Source organism: Alosa alosa, chromosome 24, assembly GCF_017589495.1.
Source record: "Alosa alosa isolate M-15738 ecotype Scorff River chromosome 24, AALO_Geno_1.1, whole genome shotgun sequence".
Taxonomy (NCBI): domain Eukaryota; kingdom Metazoa; phylum Chordata; class Actinopteri; order Clupeiformes; family Clupeidae; genus Alosa; species Alosa alosa.
Window position 1 is genome coordinate 28493812 of NC_063212.1, and position 9990 is coordinate 28503801.

A 9990-nucleotide genomic window follows, 5' to 3' on the forward strand; every position below is an offset into this window, starting at 1 on the left:
AGAGCTTTTGTCCGCTATTGTTCGTGGCAAATATAGGCTGATTCATGTTCCCTTGCATTGTTTAACTGAGGTCCATGGCTAGTCTGGCTTTCATCAGACCAAGCTCAATCTTTTAAGAAATCAAAAAAAATAAATAGCGAGGTAGATCAGGCTGGGTTCACCCAGCCTAGTCCATAGGCACCCATAGTGTTTAATTTTCCGATTGAGATATACACTCTGGCTATTTAAATGCAAAATGCATCAGGGAGTTATGACAAAACGGTAACTAACAAACTAGATCCTAATAGAAAGCTGTTAGCTTCCTAAGCTACAGGTAGGATTATAAGATAGGCCTATTTTACAACATAAATTGTCAATAGGCTATGCTGGCTGGACACAAATAAAATCTCCTTTGAAAACCAATGGCTTACGCCTTTACAGTATCAAGCAGACTTAAACTGTCATATCGCGGGCGAAAAGTTGTAATAACATTCACGAGCTACATGAGTCAAGGAAAGGGCGATGAAGTAGCCACTTCTAAATGGGACCCACTACACAGTAGCTTAAGGTGTTTTGCTAAAGCAGCCATAATGAAATGAAGGTGTCATTGTTTGATACTTCACACACGCGTGCTTTTTAATTTCACACTACAACTACCAAGCTGTAATCAAAGCACATCGATTCCCCTCGCGCCCCTGCACGCACTTAAAACAAAATAAACAGGCGTCTCAGTCTCACGATGTATAGGCAAAACCGTATCAGACTGGTGTAACGTTGGTAAATCTTCCATTGCACAGAATGATTTTTGTAGCACGTGCAATAAATGACAGTCGAAAAGATACAAACAGTGCTGCTATACATTTGCTTGGTATAACCGCATTTATAGTTTTCTACAAATGCAATCAATCAAATGCCTTCATCACTCAACCAACGCTAACGGTAACATTACCTAGGTCCTTATTGATATTACAAGATTAACGCATTCCTGCAGTAAAAACCAAGCATGTCCCATAAACATCCTCAGATTTATTTCGCTTCAAGAAGAAATGGAATTACACTTCATGTGAACATCGTCCCTATCCTTATTAGATGTTCGCAAGGTAAATTACAGTCCTTGTAGGAAGCGCCCATTGTTTTTCCAACCCACTTTTAACTTCCAACAAAATTACGCCTCACTGCAACGATGCGCCATCTAGTGGACAAACGACTACTTCTCGCCAATACTGACAATGCAGCCATGATGATGATGATGAATATTTATTTTGGCTTTCTTTAATCCTACTGAATTTGTAATTATGTATCGGCCGCTTCTAATACCGATAGTATGTGGGTGCCTGTGTGTGTGCATGTGTATATGTGTGCACCGCCATTTACAGGCCAATGAGTGTACAGTCACTAAATGTACACATAACCTAATTTTTTTAGACCCCCCCATGGATGATTGACCAGGCATACCCCCGGAGAATGCCAGGTCAATCATACACATAAAATTTGGTGCAGTTCTGAACATCTTAACTGAAGATAGGGGCGATTAAAGCAGAATAATATTGCATTTTCATTTTTACCGGGGTGGGGGTGCAAATCACAAATGAGTGATTATGAGCCAGGTTGATGTGGGCCCTTAAGACCAACATACCATAAAAGATTCTTCATCCTCAGTGCCACGGTTCAGGTAGTTATTTAGGAAAAACTGTTTTTTTTTTTGTTCAGGGGCCCAGCACGGGGGCGGGGGTGGTCCCCGGGGCCAAATACAATTTTTCCAAAAAAGTCTAGTGGGGCTACATACCCACCAAATTTCATGTACCCCGGTGGTTCGGTGTCCCGGGTATCAATGACCAAAAATCAGGGAGTAGATTTTTTGTGTTTAACTAGGTGGCGCTATACACGAAATGAGTGGTTATGGAATAGGTTGACATGGCCCCTTGAGATCAACATACGCACCATTCATTTCATGTATAGCGCAACCTAGTTAAAAACAAAAAAGTAAAAATGGGGTGTTGTAATCGCAGGTATCTGTGACCTAACATGGTCAAAACTGCACGAAATTGGATGTGTAGGATCATTATGACACCCTCTGAATGCACGCCAAATTTCGTGGAATTCCGTTCATGGGGGGCCACACAATAAATTAATTTATGTTACTGTACCCCAACTGGCCTGTAGGTGGCCGGAGACAGTTTTCTGTGAATATCTCGAGAACCGTAGGGCCTAGGAGGAACACCTTTTTTTGTATGTTGGACTTAAGGGACCATGTCAACCAATCCTATTTCCACTTATTTCATGTATAGCGCCACCTAGTTAAAAATTAAAAAGCAAAAAATTAGGTGTTTTAATCACAATATCTCTGGCTGACATGGTCAAAACTGCACGGAATTGAAAGTGCAGGATCATTATGACGCCCTCCGAATGCATGCCAAGTTTCGTGAACTTTCGTTCATGGGGGGCAATACAATAAAATAATTTATGTGTACATTTAGTGACCGTATACCAACAGAGTTTTCTGTGAATATCTTGAGAATTGTAGGGCCTATGATGACCATTTTTTTTGCGTATGTTTGCCTCCAGGGGTCATGTTAACCAATTCCATATGCACACATACATTCACAGTAATCATACGTATGCCACATACACACACAGTAGGTGTACGATGATGCATGCACATGCACACACACAGGCACATCCACAAGCACGAACACATACACACACACACACGCACATAAACACTTGCACGCACAAATGCACACAATTCAACAATTTCTCAAAATTATGAACAGGCAAGATGGGGGTGGGGTTATATAAAATGTATTTTACATGTGAAATCTATGAACTAATCATGTTTTGGTACTTGTTGTCTAGCAGATACCAGTGAGAATTGAGTGTGGATAATGCAATTCAGTGAGACAGTTAGAATCATACAGTATATGCCTTTCACCCTTTGTTTTTAGCCTGCAGCCAGACCAGCAGATACCCTGACTTTGCTGAATTACTGAAGCTAAGCAGGAACAAAGGAGGAAATGAACACAATTTGCCAAGTGTGACTTATTTTTGTGGAAAAAATGTGCTGGACTGGGCAGCGGTCATATTTTGTACCGCTCTGCGGTACATCTAGTTATATGAGATATAATTAGACATTATTCCATGAGTGTGTTAGGGCCAATTTATCTGTGTGTGTGTGCATGCATGTGTATGTTAGGGCCAATTTAATCTTCAGTTTATTTTATTGACATTTACCTCCCCCTGCTGGCACTTTTACTTTGCTTTATGACACCACCAGGAACTCCTATATATGGAGACAGGAAGTGAAGCCTGGCAGGTGACCGCATTAGTGAAGAAGCGCTAGCCACAGTTGGGAGCGATATAATTTTTTGACCACGAACACACAAACTCACGAACTCATCACTTACAAACAACATTGAAGCTTTTTGTTTACATTTACATTAATACACGTATACATCTTTGGATTATATTTAGGTTGTATTTAGAAGGATAGAAGATCTTATTTTTGTTGGAATTTGAATTTTTAAGTTTGTTTGAACGTGCGTCCGAAATCCCCCCGGCCTGACGCGGCTTGATAAGAAGGTGAGACAAGTTGCCGAAATTAAGTCAAAAAACTCCGTCAAGGACTAGGAAAGCATTCCGTCTTGGATGTCGACACCGGAGGATAAACCACGCGGATTCAACGCTGTTATCAGGACACCTGCTGCAGCTCCTGATGGTGAAAACTTTCGTCGGGTTGTGAGTAACGCGATAACCCACAGGCGGACACACTCACACACACACACACACTCACAAACACAGATGCACACACACACACACACACTCACACACACACAGTTGCGCACACACACGCACAGATGCACACACACACACACACACACACAGATGCGCACACACACGCACAGATGCACACACACATGCACACGAACACACATGCACACACACACATGCACAAGAAAACACACACACACACAGATGCACACGAACACACACACACAAACACACACACATGCACACGAACACACACATGCACACACACACACACACAAACACACACACACAGATGCACACGAACACACATGCACACACACACACACACACGAAACACACACACACACTCACAGATGCACCCGAACACACACACACACACACGAACACACACACAGATGCACACGAACAGACACATGCACACACATGCACACAAACACACACACAAACACACACAAACAAACACGCACACAAAGATGCACACACACACACACACACACAAACACAGATCCACACACACCACACATGCACACACACACACACACACAAAAACAAACACGCACACAAAGATGCACACACACACTAACATGCACACACACACACACAAACACAGATCCACACACACCACACATGCACACAAACACACACATGCACACTAACACACACACACACACACACACAAACACAGATCCACACACACCACACATGCACACGAACACACACACATGCACACTAACACACACAGATGCACACACACACACACACTCACATGCACACACACAAACACAGATGCACACACACGCACATGCACACAAACACACACACGAACATGCACACGAACACACACACACATGCACACAAACACACACACACACACAACCACACACGCACACATGCACACAAACACACACATGCACACAAACACACTCGCACACGAACACACACAAACATGCACACGAACACACACACACACGTACATGCACACAAACACACACACACATACACAAACACACACGCACATGAACACACAGATGCACACACACGCACATGCACACAAACACACACACACATACATGCACACACATGCACATGAACACACACACACTTCAGCAGACTCTCTGTGTTTACAGTGAGGGAGCATTGGGGAGGTGGATACACTATGCTACACTGGGTCTCTGTTATATATTTGGCCCCTCAAGGTATAAGCGTGTGTGTGTGTGTGTGTTATATTTTTGGCCCCTCAAGGTATAAGTGTGTGTGTGTGTGTTGGTTATATTTGGCCCTTCAAGGTATAAGTGTGTGTGCACAGACATGCAACCCTTAACCACAGAGTGGACAACTGGTGGAGATTCAGCACAAACCATGTGTGTGTGTGTGTGTGTGTGTGTGAGTGTGAGTGTGTGTCTAACCTTCATAAATGTGGTTACTCCAATGTGTGTGTGTGTGTGAGAGAGAGAGAGAGAGAGTGCGAGAGAGCTAGAAGGAGGGTGAGATAGTGAGAGAGAGAAAGATATAGAGAGAGAGGGAGAGAGAGAAAGAGATATAGAGAGGGAGAGAGAGAGGAAGAGAAGAAGAGAGGGAGTAAAAAGAAGTGTCTAATGAGAGAGTAGAGAGGGTTAAGGAGCGGAGAGGTGGAGTTCAGCGGGGGGGGGTGAATGCTTGAGAGTGTGTGAGAGTGTGAGAGAGTGTGTCCGTGTGTGTGTGTTAGAGTGTATATGTGTGTGTGTGTGTGTGTGTGTTAGAGTGTATATGTGTGTGTGTGTGTGTTAGAGTGTATATGTGTGTGTTAGAGTGTATATGTGTGTGTGTGTTAGAGTGTATATGTGTGTGTGTGTGCGTGTTAGAGTGTGTGTGTGTGTGTGTTAGAGTGTATATGTGTGTGTTAGAGTGTATATGTGTGTTAGAGTGTGTGTGTGTTAGAGTGTATGTGTGTGTGTTAGAGTGTATATGTGTGTGTGTGTTAGCGTGTATATGTGTGTGTGTGTGTGTGTGGTAGAGTGTACAGTGGGTCCCCGTTAAGTTTAAACGGGTTCCTTCATGAATCACGCACCCCATTTTCTCAGCAGAAATGGCACAAACTGCAGTTGACACAAACAACCACAAGGTGTCACTTGGGTGCCACTACTATTTTGATGCGACTGACATACTGCTTCCATGACGAAAGCCGGGGCACGGGAACTTAAATTGATCACGGTAGTTTAAGCTTACACTTGACAAAACATTCTAATATGAAAATGTAGATGCAATTGTTGTAAAATGGTGCAGCTCCTTTAAGAAAGCACCGTGCAGGGATGGAGAGAGAGAAAGCGAGGGGGATAGGCCTATGTGTGTTAGAACTTAGCGTGTGGGAAAAAAGTGCGGCTGTTGAGACTGGAGCTAGTCATATTCAAAATAATGCAAAAAAAAGCAATTATCCTCATTCATTGCAACCAAAGCATGCCTGCTTCCCCGACGTTCAAACGAAAAATATATCAAAGCACCTTTTATGGCTTTTGAATGTAGCACGAAAAAAAATGTTTAAACAGCTGGACAAATTATTTAGCTAATTGATTATATAACCTGTACACCAGCAATTGTTGAACATTTACCTGTACAAATACATTGACAGTAGCCCAGCCTAACAGCATGTTGTAGGCCTACTGTAGAAATTTCACTTAAATTGCAACCGCAACATGCCTGCTTGCCAACGTTCAAACGACAACGAAAAAGATAATAAAACAACAAGAGGGTTGAGTCTGAATGACACTGAGTTTTTAGACACTGAGTTGTTGTAGTTAAGAAATATTTTCAGTATAAAAAAAATGGTCATTCTTCAATCTCCTTCACTGGCCTATGGAAAAGGCTTAACGTCCCAAAACAACGATCAATGATCATCAAATTTCTCTCTCACATTGCTCCTCATAACCATCTATAAAAAGTGTTTTTCTTTTCTTTTGAGCACATCCCAATCCCAGGACATAACGCACTGGACCTTATAATAGGCTCGAGATATAATTCCAAAGGGGGCAGATAGGGGCCACTGCACTTAAAACTTAAAAAGATGAAGCTTTCCGAACTTTGAAATTGCGATCAGTGACTGGCATCGGGTGAAAGCTTTTCAAGTTCGGCTATTAAAACTATTTATGCACCTCCATGTCACAGGAGAGACTGGGCTCTCTTTGGCGGCAAAGCAAGAAAATGTTTTTCCTGAGTCAGGATATGGCGAGGAGTCAGTGTCATTTATTTGTCCAATGTTAGCCTATAGATACAGACCAGTACATCTTATCAATAGTTTGAATGTCGTGTGTGTTTCTGCTCATTGACAAATACAGTTCAGCACAATGATTCATGCCCAATTAATTCCCCTGTTAAAGTGTTAAGCCTTTGTTACACTATTTGGTTTCGTGATGTAGCCTATGATAAACACCATATGGCCAAATATGTGACTCAGCTAGGCTATACAATTGAATTTCCCCTCTTAAAGGCAAGCTGGTGTAGCTTATTAGACTAGGCTACTATTAAAATACACCGATGGTAGCCTTGGCTATGTAAAGTAAGCTATCGCATGATTTCATGCACGTAAGTGAAAAGGGCCTTGCATCTGTCAAGTTCGCTGGGGGCCTCGCATCCCCACTGTGACGGCCCTGCAGCTCCTCCTAAGACAGCGAGGAAAAAAGTTAAAATGCACGCGATAAACCCGGAAAAGTTGACAGGTTTGTTTAGGTCCGGTGATTATTTGTGAAATTGTGCAAACGACAGCCTTTTCAAGGCATTTCAAGGAAGGAGTCGTAGCATGCAAGCTCCCAAATTGACCCAGTAGCCTAAGGCATCAATAAATTGTTGGGACTGGGGAGGGTCATGCGTTTTTCTCAATCACTTTGGAGGGTCATAGAAAAAATCTTGCTGGTGTGGCAGATTGGTTTACACCTCCACAATAGTTTCTGTGCCATTTCCTCTGGGCGCGATTGGTGGAGCTACCATCACCCTAATTGCAGGGCGGACTCTCATTTGGATATTTAGCTTAGCGGATATCACAGGGAGATACTTTCTCCTGTCTTTGTTTTGCTTCGGGGTGCCCGTCGTTACTTTCGGTGGCGTCGCGGTGGCAAGTTGGCTTGTGTAGCCACTTCTCCGAAAGTGTGTTTTAATTAAGGTAAGCTATTTTGGCGTTCAGCCCTGTCGTAGGTCATTGTGCCTTTCATGAATGTAATACTTCCCTCTCCCGTCTTCTAGTCAGCTTGAGTGGTCCATATTCACTGCCAAGGCTGTTGTAGCGAGCTCTGGCGCTGGGTGCTCGGTGGGAATCAGCTGGAGGTAGGTTAGTGTAATTAATTTACGCCCTGTATTTTAAAATTGCATCTGTCCACTACTAAACTATCTGTTCTCGGATTGCGGCTAGCCGTAGCCAAGCCTCTCATAAGCTCAATTCATGACCTGCGGTCCCAGAGAGGGGATTCATCGCCACTTGGTATGTAGATGCATTACAAATGTTAGCCTTAATATTGTTAGTCTTTTAAATTGTTGCTAACTTTAATTCTAATTGGAATGTGGTTCACGTTTACAGTCGTGTGGGAAGTGGATTACAGCCAAGTGCCTCCACGCCTTGGAAAGGCTGCTGTTCTGTTGTGCTGTGGATTTGTGGATGGCGGCTTTCATGCGGTCGGGATTGAACGGCGCCCTAGTTTGGTTGGGGACTATTTGTAGTTTACAACGCGTAAGGGGCTACGCGGTGGTGTACTGCCCTCTCTATAGCTCTACCTGCATGCCTACGTCTGGTTGTTGTTTTTCTTTGATTTGGCGGCTATACGGTGTGTTGTCCCGTCCCTTTGCTTGAGTTGCATGTTTATTCTGTGTTGTTTTTCTTTGATTTGGCCCTATCGCCGGCTATTCCTGGTGTGTTGTCTTTTTTTGTTTGTTTATTTTGTTTGTTGTTTTCTTTGATTTGGTGCATGCGGTTATGCAGTGCTGTACTGTTTCTCCCTATGCTTGACTCGCACACTTTTTCTAACTGTTGGCCTATTGGTATCTTTGAGGTGTGTGTGTGTGTATGTTTGTGTATGCGTACTGTAACTTAAATTACTGTGACCAGGGCGGCTTCACTGTCAGGATCAACCTCTGGGCCCTGGTGGACAGCCTGACTGCCTCCCCTCCCCCTGCCTGAGATAAGTAGCCTAGTTTGATAAATGGGCTATTGGTGAATGAATGATTGCCATATAATTACTGTCAAGCCTTTTACCAACTCTTGTGTCTCTGTTCCTCCTCTCTCTCGCTTTCTCTCTCTCTTCCGGACAGGTGTGGTGGGTTTCCCACAGGCGGCAGGCCAACCTTCAGGTGGCGGAGTTCCCCCCTCACTTTTCTCTGCTGTGTACAACGGGTGCTTTATTCTGAATTGCAGTGTAATTGCAGTGCCATTATCCTTCACGTGTGGTGCGTGTCTTCTGGGTCCCTCCTTTTCCCCTTTTTGGAAATCCTGCTTTCGCTGTGGTAAGCCCCCCTGCCCTGCTCCACTCCCTTTGATTACGGGTCACAGGTTAAGCTCTGGTAACAGTGGGGTTGCCATCATTAACCATCCAGTAGATCTGACCCAGGCGTCTCCTGTATTTACACCTGATGCATTGCTTTTATGGTTGAATCTGTGTATGTATCAATAAATCATGTTAACTTAACTCTTGTCTCTGGCCTAAGAGTGTACGAATCTGTGTTGCCTTGTGGGTATTATAGGGAATATAGTATAACTGGTCCTAGGGTGTAACCCCCTAGGTGGCGTAGTCGACTCCAAATTTCCTTGCCACGTCACACTGGCGAGGGAGGGTCACGTCTTTTTTGACTAACGCTCCCAAAACTCCTCCGGTAGCCCCTTAATTAAATAAATAACGAACAGTCCCTAATTGATTGCGCATATTTTTGTATTGCAATCATTGTAGCCTACAGTTGTAACAGCGCGTAACAGTCGTTTTACTCCCCGTATGCGCTCATTATAAAGAACGTTTAACGTGTCCCAAAAAACAGCTATCAATTAATCACCAAACGTCTTATAAACAAGTATTGCCAGGAGCAACACCTTGCAAAAAATGATAACAATAGGCCTTTATATGGCTCTGCTCCTGCCTAGATTCGAACTCAGAACTGCCTGAAAGTTGCAGACCTGTTCTGGATATACGTGCATTAACCCACTCGACCGTCAGACAACGCTATCTGCTTCGAGTAGCCTATTGGGTAGGAATGTAGCCTACACTGGTTGCTGTGGCACAGTCTTGAGTGACCAAA

At 43.6% G+C, this 9990-nt stretch overlaps 1 long non-coding RNA gene across 1 annotated transcript; it reads left to right on the forward strand.

Annotated features, from left to right (window-relative positions):
• Positions 1-7864: 7864 nt before the first annotated feature.
• LOC125289758 lies at positions 7865-8368 on the forward strand. The gene is made up of 4 exons (XR_007192694.1): positions 7865-7876; positions 7957-8037; positions 8123-8191; positions 8288-8368. It is a non-coding gene; the product is annotated as an uncharacterized LOC125289758 (long non-coding RNA).
• Positions 8369-9990: the final 1622 nt, after the last annotated feature.